We start from the raw sequence: 12,704 nt of genomic DNA, 5'->3' as shown, positions 1-12,704 counted from the left end.
GAAGGGCCTGGGGCCTCGAGATCATCCCTAATAGGGACTAACATAGTGTTGCCAGCAGGGTTGTGGGTATGACCAGAATCCACTTTACTCAGGGATTCATGGACCACCTTTCTGACCAGTGCTTCCACTTGTTGGTCTCCATCCTCTCTTTTGCGACTTTAGAAAAGCATCGCTCGCAGAGCGATTTACCTTCAGGAACCTGGGCCTCGCATACCCAGCAGGCTTTCCTCACAGAGCGGCTGGAGTGGTGGTGAGAGTGTCGCCCAGAGGTGGTTTTAGACTCCTCTCTGACGTACCTAGATCTAAAGGGAGATCTATAACATCTGGAGCTTGAAGAGAAGTGACGACGTTGAGACCTAGGACGGTCTTTGCCATGCTTTGGTGTTCAGACCTAAAAGTGCTGTGTGAAAAAGAAAGGGATAAGAGCTCCTAAATGAGTGAACCCAAGCATCACAGGCAGAAAGGAACTAAATCCTATCTGCAGCGCAAGGGTTGGCCACAAGAGGGCAGTGACATATCCATGGCAAGGCAGTTTGAAACTGAAATGAACTATTAAAGCCTTATGAGAAACAGGAGTGACAACAGGCATGAGAAAGCACAATTCAAACATAGCCAGCACCTAGGGAGCCTGCAGCAAACAATTTACCTTGTAAACCAGAGACCAGTGCATAGGGAAACCGCTGCATAAGCATGCAAGTCATCCCAAGGAATAGCTGCTTTGTAAGCCATTTAAATATGCCACCGATAATGATGTCACCGCCCCACAGCGCGCCTGCGCTGGAAAAAACGTTGCAACCCGGTGGCGACCAATCGCATTCGCAACTGCCGCCACCATTTTGGCAAAACTGCCCCTGCACAAATCAAGCACGTAATCTTTGTTCGTGGCTTGCAGATGCGCAGACAGGTCCTGGCGACTTCCTGAAGCAGCGAGCTGCGCTCCAGCCGCCATGGCCACTCACTGGAGTTTGATAGAAAATAAGGAGACAAACAAAACACAGAGACACGGCTGCCATATAAAACAAATATCTTTGTACATTACCACCACCATGACACGATCCGGACCAGAACCTGGGACTGGGGAGCTGTTCGCTCGACCCACTGCACGATCGGGCATTTACAAGGCCTCCCGCTAATAGCTGGGACGTTTGGTCATATTGCCGCTTGCCTGCCAATGGCCAGGTTAGTAAGCTCTTCATGGTATCGCATCATATCGCCCATGTCCACCTGCTAATAGCTAGTATTGCTGGACTGCAGAGAGGATCACCGCTAACCACCAACGTATCGCCGTGCACACCACCAGGCCTGGATTACAGAAAACTTCATGAAAAGGTAAGACTATATCTTGGTCCTAGGAGGAGGACAAAAAAAGGAACACGGCCTCTGGCCCACAGCAAAGATTTATGGGAGAAGGGTCCTATGAGGTATGAGGGGGCGGGATTAACCCACACGTAGGCTGCCATGGAGTCTGTCAGGAAATGAGAATTAACAAAAAAAAGGTCAATTAAATCCACAAGGACTTTTTTTAACCACTACTATTCCTTTTTATTGGCTTTTAAAATGTACAAATGCAGCAATTTAGAAATTGGATGAAAGATTTAGTACTGGGAAACACTTTTAGAAAGATAAAAAGTGCTGTTTATATACAGCTATAGAGATCAGGCCAAAATGAGAGACAAATGAGGCGGAAGAGGGACAGAGGGACATTGCACCAAATCATGGACAGTCCCTCCAAATCAGGGACAGTTGGGAGCTATGGTGGTGGTTACTTATGGTGTCAACAGCACAGTAGATCTGGAATGCTTGGAGTGTACCTATGAACTTAGATTGAAAATGTAGGAGTGTTGACGCTTATATTTTCTCACTATCTTGGACCTGCACTTTTCTCCTTCCTATCACACAGGACTGCGTAGCATTAGATGTTCATGCTATTTTAAATCTTTCTCTCCTGAAGGACTTTATAATATTGCACTAATCAATGCATATGCTGAGTTGTTTATGAATAGTATTTTGTTCTAAATGTTATGCGCAACTCTGTTTTTAGGTTTATGTATTTTTGTGATATCACACTAGAGCTGCATGATTAATTGCGAAAAGATGGCAATCTCGATTCACTCCCCCCCCCCCGATCTCCAGGCTGGATGACCCGCGATTTTCGGGTTTCCCCGCCTGTTCCACGTAACCAGCGTGGAACGCAAATGGCGCCGATCGGAACTGACATCAGCATCTAGGGATAAGTGCCGGTGTGTTCGCACACTCCACGTGCAGAGCCCACCAGGAAGTCGGCACGGTGCTGCGCTAATCACAGGCAGGGAGACATTGTCCCGATGCGCAGCAGCAGAGATTAGCAAATGTCTCACTGCTAGGGTGACCACATTTCCAAACTGCCATTCAGGGACACCACCTTCCCCAAAAAAAGATGAGGGGGGGACGGGGGAAATGTAGTCTCGGGGTTGATGGGTTATTTGCCAGCTGAATGTGCCACTTGCCATCAGATGCAGTGCCGCTTGCCATCCATAGTACTGCTGTCACTCCCTTTGCATGAGTCCCATGCATTACAGGAAAGGAGTGGAGTCGCTATCTGGAGAGTGAAGATCACACCAGTCCCTGCTGCTTGCCGCTAGGTGCCAGAGAAGGAGGAGGTGCCGAGTTGGGTGGGGATAGTAGTGCTGCACTAGGCGCAGGCCTCGCTCCCGGCCTCACTGTCTGAGAGTAAATTGTCACTGGTTGCAAGACGCCAGGCAGCGCTGGCCCTAGCAACCAGTTCCGGAAATGTAGTTAGTAGGGGGTAACTGTGTCCTCTATTTCATTCCGGGACATTGTATTGTCCCGGAATGAAGGTGCCCGAGACCAGGGACAGACATGTCAATTGCAGGACAGTCCCGGGCAATCCGGGACACGTGGGCACCCTACTCACTGCCTGTGATTAGCGCAGCGCCGACTTCCTGGTGGGCTCTGCACGTGGAGTGTGTGAACATGCCGGAGCTCATCCCTACCCTTACGCAGAAGCGAACGCAATGCGTAGGTCATATGCATATGTTAACGGTATTAGCACCACACATGTGAGGTATCACTGTGAGAGCAATAATTCAAACGCTAGACCTCCTCTGTAACTCTAAACAGAAGACCGGTAAAGGCGTTTAAAGCGTCACCTATGGAGATTTTCGTGCACAATTCTAAAGTGTGTTGCGTTAGGTATCTATTTACTCTGCGTAACATCATCTTTCACGTTTTACAAAATTGGGGTATATTGTAGTATTTTTTTGTATTCATTAAAGTGTAAATTTTCCCCCAAAAATAATGCGTTTGCAAAACTGCCATGCAAATACTGTGTGACATAAAAAAACGATTGCCATTTTATTCCCTAGGGTTTCTGCTAAATAAATATATATATATATATATATATATATATATATATATATATATATATATATATATATATATATATATATATATATATATATATATATATATATATATATATATTGTTTAGGGGTTAAAAGTATTTTTTTAGCAAAAAATCCTGATTTCAACTTGTAAATGAAAAGTGCCAGAAAAAGCCTGGTGGTTAAAGGTTAAATATAGTATTGGTGTATATAGTACGGCATTCATTCTTGCAGAGTGTAACCTTCTAATGACGTCTACCTTTAGAACAGCTAAAAGTGTTGAATTACAAGTCTTTTCAGCATGTCACGTGTGTCCTTTGCCCTGGGTGTGAGTGAGCGGCTTCCACACGTTGGGAGAGGACGACCCCTAAACGGACTTCCGTGTTCTGTGTACACAAGCTCCTCCCCTCTCCTTCCGCCTATTCTGCGCACTGGGACGCCGACGGTCACCATAGAGACGAGAGCAAGACTTCCTGTCACGTGAGCGCCTGTGATCACGTCTGCACTGGCTGGCCGCCGCCTCTTGTACACCGAGACAGAATGGAGAGCCGGGAGAGAACATTACACCGGGAGAAGGAGGGGAGCAGAGAGCCCGCACAGCTGGCGGAGAGGAGGAAGGAGGCGGAGGGCTGTCTGAAGACTCTGTCCTGTCATTCATACTGGTTCGATGTGTGGATCTTCTTACTGTTTGACCTGGTGCTGTTCATCTTCATCTACCTGCTGCCTTCCGTGAGTACGCGGCGCACCCATAGTGATCACATTCCAGCCAGACACTCCTATTGGTCTCTATGTGCCATAGATCTGCCACCAAATACTATCCAGCCTGAAAAGCCTCACCCATACTTGCCGACCCTCTGAAAAGCGATCTAAAGTATGTTATCTGTAAGCGTAGAGTTTTTACACATTTCAACAAAACTTTTGTAAAAGCAAAGCAACCTGCTGTGGATCGCTTTTCAGGTGGGCAGTTGACAGGGTTCTGAGAGGCAGTATATCACTACTAGAGATAAGATTGGGTGTGTTCGGGATCCCACATGCCCGATTCCGCCAGGAAGTCACCACTACACACGGCTGATGACAGGCGGTGAGACGTTTCCTGATCTGTGCAGCTGCAGATTAGGAAATGTCTCGCGGCCTACGATTAGCCCTGCACAGTGTAAGCTTCCTGGCGGGCGTGGGCATGTGGAGCTGCGAACACGCCCAAGCCCATCCTAAGGCCCCTTTCACACTGGGGCAGTTTGCAGGCGCTATTGCGCTACAAATAGCGCCTGCAAACCGACCCTTAAAAGCGGCTGCTGTTTCACACTTGAGCGATGCGCTAGCAGGACCGCTCCAAAAGTCCTGCCAGCCACATCTTTGGAGCGATGTGTTTACCACTCCTTCCTATTGAGAGGTGCACTGCGGGCGGTATTAACCCTTTTTCGGCCGCTAGCGGGGGTTAAAACCGCACCGCTAGCGGCCGAATACCGCCGCAATTCCGACGGTATAGCGCCGCTAAAACTAGCAGCGCTATACCACCACCGCCCCAGTGTGAAAGCGGCCTTACTGGTCACCACCTCATCTATTTTAACCACCAAAAGGTTTACTCCTCTCCCGCCTCATGACCAGGCCATTTTTTGCAATACAACTGTGTTACTTTAACTGACCATTGAGCAGTCGTGCAACGCCGTACCCAAATAAAATGTGTGCCCTTCGCCCCCCCACACCAATAGAACTTTGTTTTGATGGTATTTGATCACCTCTTCTGTTTTTATTTGCGCTATAAACAAAAAGAAAGGCCGTCAATTTTGAAAAGAATAAAAAAATGTACTTTCTGCTGTAAAATATATCCAATTGTTCTACAAAAAAATCCCAATAAGCGTATATTGATTGGTTTGCGCAAAAGTTATGTCTACAAACTATGGGATTTAAAAAAAAATGTTTTACTAGTTATGGTGGTGAACAGTAATTGCGATATTGCTGCGGACATTCTGACATTTTGTGGGGAACCAGTGACTAATACAGTGATTGGTGTTAAAAAAATATGCACTGTCACTGTACTAATGACACTGGCTGGGAAGGGGTTAACAGGGGTGATCAGAGGGTTAACTGTGTGCCTAGCCTGTGTTTATGTGTACTGTGGGAGGTACTTTTACTAGGGGAATAGATGGTTTGCTTCTAATCCATCTTGCCTGTCCATTGTTCCCAAAATGTCGACATCTCAGCCGATCTTCGGATCGGCTCTCGGGTGCTGCCGCCGCCATTTGTAGGAAGGGAACCTGGTCGCGAAATCGTTCCCTACTGTGCATGCGTGAAGCGCACTGCGCTTGCTAATTGGCCTGGAGGAAGGGGGGTGAACGTCCGAGGGACAACACCGGAAGTGGGGACAAGTACCCATTCCTTCTCCCCTGAAAGCTGCCAAAGGTGGCACCGGAGGAGTCGATTAAATGGAGGTCCCACTTTTGGGTGGGACGCTACATTGAGTGAAAATGGATAATGTGGGCAGAACACAATAGTAAAAAAATAACTATGTAAACATTGATTTTAATAAAAAATGGTGTGGGTCTCAGCTCTAGCGCCATACTATTACGTCGCTGGACTTTCAGTGGTTATACTGGGCATCATCCCGGTATTGTTGTTTTATAGCCAACAGTCATCTTTTTTGTAAATGCAATCCTAGTGGCTAATTAGCCACTTGATTGCTTTTACTAGCAGCAGGAAGGGACGCTGCCACCTTCTGCAGCTTTCTCAGGCTCTCCTGTCCCACCAGTAGATCCGTGCCACCAGCTGGCAATTAGAGGTAATCAGGGAACTCTCTGGTATAGGAAATCAGAAGCGATGAACATTCAGCACTTTTGGTTTCGCCAGATGTAAACGGCACCATTTTTAAACAGGGAAAGCATTTGATCACACAGATCTTTGAGTGATCGAATGCTTTGGAGCACATGAGGGATAAGAGACCCCAGATCTCTCCATAAAGAGTATCTGTCACTGCCTCTTGCTATCACAGAGGATATCTATAACTTCCACAGGAAGCAAACCCAGTGGAGACACCCTAGTCATTAAAAAAATAAAAAACACTTAAAGGGGGTGTAAAGGTACAATTTTATTTTCCTAAATAGCTTCCTTTACCTTAGTGCAGTCCTCCTTCACTTACCTCCTCCTTCCATTTTGCTTTTAAATGTCCTTATTTCTTCTGAGAAATCCTCACTTCCTGTTCTTCTGTCTGTAACTCCACACAGTAATGTGAGGCTTTCTCCCTGGTGTGGAGTGTCGTGCTCGCCCCCTCCCTTGGACTACAGGAGAGTCAGGACGCTCTCTACGTTGCGGATAAAGGAGCTGTGTGTTAGTGGGTGTCCTGACTCTCCTGTAGTTCAAGGGAGGGGGTGAGCACTACACTCCACACCAGGGAGAAAGCCTCACATTACTGTGTGTAGTTACAGACAGAAGAACAGGAAGTGAGGATTTCTCAGAAGAAATAAGGACATTTAAAAGCAAAATGGAAGGAGGAGGTAAGTGAAGGAGGACTGCACTAAGGTAAAGGAAGCTATTTAGGAAAAAAGTTGTACCTTTACAACCCCTTTTAAGTCATTGGGGGTTGTAATCTTCATCGCCCATTTATTGTGTCGTATGGTATCCATACCATAGCAGGGCGGAAGCGACGTCAAAACATCACTTCCGCCCCTTACATCTTAAAGGGCCAATTTATTTTTGTAATTTTTTCAAATGACAAGTTTTTTTATTATTATTATTGCATTTTAGTCTAAATATGACATCGGAGGTCTTTTTGACCCCAGATCTCATATTTAAGAGGACCTGTCATGTTTTTTTCTATTACAAGGGATGTTTACATTTCTAGTAATAGGAATAAAGGTAACCCAATCTTTTTTTTTTTTTTCTTTTTTTTAAATGTAAAAATAAATAAAATCGAGTAAAATGAAATGCCATTTTATTTTTTTTATTTTTTTTAAAGCGCCCTGTCCAGACGAGTTCGTGCGCATAAGCGAATGCATACGTGAGCAGCGCCCACATATGAAAACGGTGTTCAAACCACACATGTGAGGTATCGCCGCAACCGTTAGAGCGAGTGCAATAATTCTAGCCCTAGACCTCCTCCGTAACTCAAAACATGCAACCTGTGGAATTTTTTTTAAACCTCGCCTATGAAGATTAGGGTAAAGAAGGGTAAAAGTTTGACGCCATTCCACGAGCGGGTGCAATTTTTGAAGCGTGACATGTTGGGTATCAATTTTTTCGTCGTAACATTTTCTTTCACAATATAAAAAAAATTGGGTTAACTTTACTGTGGTCTTATTTTTTTAATAAAAAAAGGTTTTTTTTTTTTTCTTTAGAAAAGTGTGCTTGTAAGACCGCTGCGCAAATACGGTGTGACAGAAAGTATTGCAACAACCGCCATTTTATTCTCTAGGGTGTTAGGAAAAAAATGTATAATGTTTGGTGGTTCTAAGTATTTTTCTAGCAAAAAAAATTGTTTTTAACGTGTAAACACTGAGTTTGAAAAACAGGCCCGGGGCTTACGTGTTTTTGTTTAACGATCAATTAATCTCGGTCTATGACTCAAAGTTAATGAAAGTAGACAACTGACATTTTTAGGAACATCCGGTATGGCAGCTGATTTTCTTGTAGAGTTCTTGTTGTGTAACACCTTATGACGGAAAAACTAGTTGGGCAAGTATAGTGAGATGCTGAGGTTTTGGAATTTGCAATGATGATGTTAATTAATGTAGGTCTCTGTATAGTTCCTCATGTAACATACATATAAGTGCATTTTTATATTTCCACAGGAAGCCTAACACAAGTCTACGTCATTTGACTCTTGACCACCCCGCCTTGAGGAGACGTACACAATTTAAGCAGGATGAGGAGAGGCGTGGCCATGTCAAACTGCAGGTCTACAGCATGACTTCAGGACATGAGACAAGTGTGGACTCTGAAAAGACTGCTTTCCAATCAAGACCTGTTCATTTTTACCATTCCCTTGCAGAGATATTTATTTTCACTTGCAATTACTTTTTTGGAGTTATTTCTTAAATACTTTATAATATAATTATACTAAAGTAGTTATTTAAAAAAAAAAAAAAATGCTCCTGTGTCATTTATAATGGTTGCATTTTCATGATCTTTTTTTAAAATACATTTTAACTTCTTAAGAACTACTTTTATATTAGTTAAGTCGTACAAACCTCTTAAACTCGTGTTAAGCCTTATCACAGAGAATCAGGGTGGTAAATCCCTAATGCCGCGTGCACACAACCGTTTTTCGCGATGTGAAAAATTACATTTTTTTTTTAAATGTCATTAAAAACGATTGTGTGTGTGTGGGCTCCAGAGCATTTTTCGCGACGTTAAGAATGGGCATTAAAACTTTAGAACATGCTCTAGTATGGTAAAACTAGCGTTTGTAATGGAGATGGCACATTCATCACGCTCTAACAGACTGAAAAGCGCGAATCGTCTCTCACCAAAGTTTTACTAACACGAAATAAGCAAAAGCAGCCCCAAGAGTGGCGCCATCCAAATGGAACTTCCGCTTTATAGTGCCGCCGTACATCACCGCGCTTTGCTAGAGCATTTTTTTTTTTCACGGTCGTGTGTAGGCAAGGCCGGCTTAACAATAAATCTGGTTGAAAAAAACTTAGTTTTTTCTAGACCATTAAAAATGGTTGTGTGTACGCGGCATAAGAGGTGTTTAATAAACCGTGTTAACTAAGGTAGGAACCAAATATCACCTCTTCACCTTACATTGACATCTCTGTGATAACGACCGTGTTAGTATGGGAATGTACCTGTTTTTTAATAACCCATGTTGGCTCACAAGTCTTAAAACCAGTGTAAACTTGGCGTTAAATCCCCTGGATTTAAAGGAATGTTTTTTTGCTGAAATGACTGTTTACAGGGTATAGACATAATAGTTAACTGATTACTTTTAAAAAAATAGATAAAAATCAATCATATAATGTACCTGCAGTTTCTAGTTTTGTTTTTGCATGTTGTTTCCTGCTCCTTTTTGAGTGACAAGCACTGTGATTTGCCGTGATTTCAGCACGATTTATCAAGCAAAAATTGCAGTGTGATTAAGTAATAGCATCGCACCAGCGTCGCCACGATTTGAAATCTGAGGCAGAATTGCGTGGATTCTGCCCATGATGCAGGCCGCTCGGGTGTGAACGGAGCCTTAGTGCTGCCAGCTATAGCCTACAGTACTGATCAGTATTCTGATGGAGGGGAAGTCCCCCTGCTGTCAGAACACAATAGCTCAGTGGAAAGGATTTCCCCATCCACGTGCATCGAGTTTGTGGATGGGTGAATCAAGTCAACTCCCTGGTTGAACAAAAAATAAATACAAAAATAATGTATGGCCAGCCTTGGCATGTCTATGTACTCTAAGGACCAGTTCACACCATGCCTACACATGAATCACAGAGGCATGTGTGTGTGTGTGTGTGTGTGTGTATATATATATATATATATATATATATATATATATATATATATATATATATATATATACACACTTTATAATATTAGTCAGGGTGTGAATGTGCTTTTACATGTGTTTTATTTTTAAACAGTTCTGTTTGAATATTCTATGGTCCTTTTATGTGGATCATAGGTTTCCCAACAGAGGGTGGCTGCTGTGCAGCTAGTTAAACCTTCCCCGCATTCCTTTCACTCTCTAACACGCTGCTAGCGAACACCGATTTATTAGAGACCTGGAGTCAACAAAACACGGTTTAATAAACCGCCTCCGAACAAGTGTAAAAATTGCCCGTGTTAAGAGAACAGTGATAATGCAAGTATTAAACGTATGCCCAAGCCAGTTGTTGACATTGAGTGTGGCACACAGGTCCAAAAAACACTTCATCTGAGTACACGTGTATCATGAAAAGTGCCACAGACCCCATTACAGCTGTCATACTCTGCAATACCCGGCCATGCTCAGCTGTACTCGGCCAGGCTATGGAGGTATCACCATACTCGGGAGGAGTAGGAGAATCTATTTTGGGGTGTCATTTTTGGTATGTACATGCTGTGTTAGAAATATTGTATAAATGGACAACTTTATTTATAAAGGAGAGAAAAAAAAAAAAAGCGTTTCTTTATCGTTACATCACGGGACACAGAGCGGCATTCATTACTATATGGGTTATATGGAGTACCTTCAGGTGATGGACACTGGCAATCTCAAACAGGAAATGCCCCTCCCTATATAACCCCCTCCCATAGGAGGAGTACCTCAGTTTTTACGCCAGTGTCTTAGGTGTTGGTCATGGTTTAGCTTGCCTCCGCATCCTTGGGATTAGGTGAGCTAACCGGTTCTGTCCAAAGGCCTCAGCGCTAAAGTGGTCAGTAACCGGACCCCAAACCCTTGGGGTATAGCCCATAATGCTTTTCTTTTTAGAGAGCTGGACCCTGGGCCCAGAACTTAGAAACCTTTGGGTGCCTAATGTTTCTGTTGCCAGAGTGCTATATGGGCCCAGGACAGTGGATCCTTCATAGGAACCCAGGGCCTGAAGGTCTAGACATCCCCACGGAGATGGGGGAAGATTGGGCCTCTTGCTTGGCAAAGTCCTGCGGCATGGAGCAGGTAAGTGAGGGGAAAACTTGCGGAACTTGGTTCTTAGCAGGTTTTTTCTGGGGGGTCACAGGGGACATGCCTAAAGTTATGCGCTGCATCTGGCAAACTAGTCACATATCTTAATGATAGGATGGCTCTGTGTGTATTTTTTCCCCATAAGAAGTGACCTCCCTTGTAGTGTTGGAAAAGCATTTGAGTAGGGCCTGTGTAATATAAAGTGTATGTGTGTGTCAGAGAGCTATGCTTACCTGCAAGCCTCCAGGCGATGCTCCATCAGTCTTCCTCCTCAGAGCCTGCAAAGCAGGCAAAACGCTGACCACCTCGTGGTTCCAGCTGGAGCAGAGAGGCTCCCTTCCCCCCAACCCCCCCCCCCCCCTATCGGCGGGCGTGCGCGCGTTCACGTGTTATAGGCGCAATTCGCGCCGTTTAGCTGAGGGGGGAAGGGCGGGTCAGTGGTTTAAGGAAGGGGCGGCCCTTCCTTTTCGTTCCAAACAGCATTCGATACATTGGAACTGGGGAGGAAAGACCAGAGCGGCAGCACGGGGCGCCGAGGACACACAGTGGCCAAAAAGAATATTGCAGTCTTCAGAAGACTGTTTTCAAGCCTAGAAATAGGCTGTTTCTTTCCATCTCATAGTTTTTCTTGCAATACTACTCAGGGGGACAGAATGATTTTTCTTTCCTGGATTTGAAACAAAAAACAAAAAAAAAAAAAAAAAGATTGGAAAAAAAAAAAAAGTCATCTAGGGGAGAGGAAGCATTTTTTATCCCCCAAACAGGTGTTTGGGCAATTAACTTTTATAGTTCCAAGTACCAATAGGTAGCAGGTGTACCTCGGTATTGTACCATGGCATCCGGGTCAGAGGGTACAAGAGGTGGGGATTCCCCCAGAGAGTCTGAGGTCTCGGACAAAGCTATGCCGCTGCTTTCCCCACAGGGAGCCTTGGGGCCATCGGGATCTGGGGCTGGAGCTGGCGCGGGTCAGTCCAACCCTAAGATGGTCACGGACGAGGTATTACTCACCTCTTTAAGAGAGATGGAGAAAAGAATGGGAAAAATGATAGCCACAGCTATGCGGGGCAATAAACGGATTAGATCTCCGTCGCCCGAGCGTGGACCCTCAGAAGAGGAGGTCCTTTCCTCAGGGGAATTGGACGATCTCTTGGACAAGGACCAAGTAGGTTCAGGGATCGAAGATCCGGATACAGAGGAGTCTGGAGCAGTCTCCCAAGGGGAGGGCTGGTGGATTCAAGCCTTAACGGACTTGGTCCATAATGCATTCAACTTGCCAGTACCAGATCTCCAGGTATCGACGGTTTCAGCTTTGGGCTCACTGAGGGCGCCTCAAAGCAATGCAGTGTTTCGGATCCACCCTCTATTAGAGGGAGTTTTGTTCCAAGATTGGAACAAGCCAGATAAAATCTTCTTACCACCTAAAAGATTCTCTGCCCTATATCCTATGGAAGATAAATTTTCCAAGAAATGGGCTACTCCTGCAGTGGACGCAGCCATCTCATGTGTTAACAAGTCGTTAACATGCCCTGTAGAAAACATACAGGTATTCAAGGATCCAGTTGATAAACGCTTGGAAGCACTACTTAAGAACTCCTTCACTACGGCAGGGGCAGTAGTACAGCCAGCTGTGGCTGCGATTGGGGTTGCTCAAGCATTATCGGATCAAATTAAGCAGATGCTTAAACTTATTCCTGCCCAGCAGGCAGAAGAATTTTCGGATGTCCCTAGGG

At 44.8% G+C, this 12,704-nt stretch overlaps 1 long non-coding RNA gene across 1 annotated transcript; it reads left to right on the top strand.

The window, feature by feature from the left end:
* The first annotated feature begins 3,737 nt into the window (after positions 1-3,737).
* LOC120918550 lies at positions 3,738-8,530 on the top strand. The gene is made up of 2 exons (XR_005744417.1): positions 3,738-4,112; positions 8,165-8,530. It is a non-coding gene; the product is annotated as an uncharacterized LOC120918550 (long non-coding RNA).
* Positions 8,531-12,704: the final 4,174 nt, after the last annotated feature.

This window comes from Rana temporaria, chromosome 1, assembly GCF_905171775.1.
Source record: "Rana temporaria chromosome 1, aRanTem1.1, whole genome shotgun sequence".
Lineage (NCBI taxonomy): Eukaryota > Metazoa > Chordata > Amphibia > Anura > Ranidae > Rana > Rana temporaria.
Note: the sequence above shows the minus strand (reverse complement) of the source record. Positions and strands in the feature narration are given on the sequence as shown.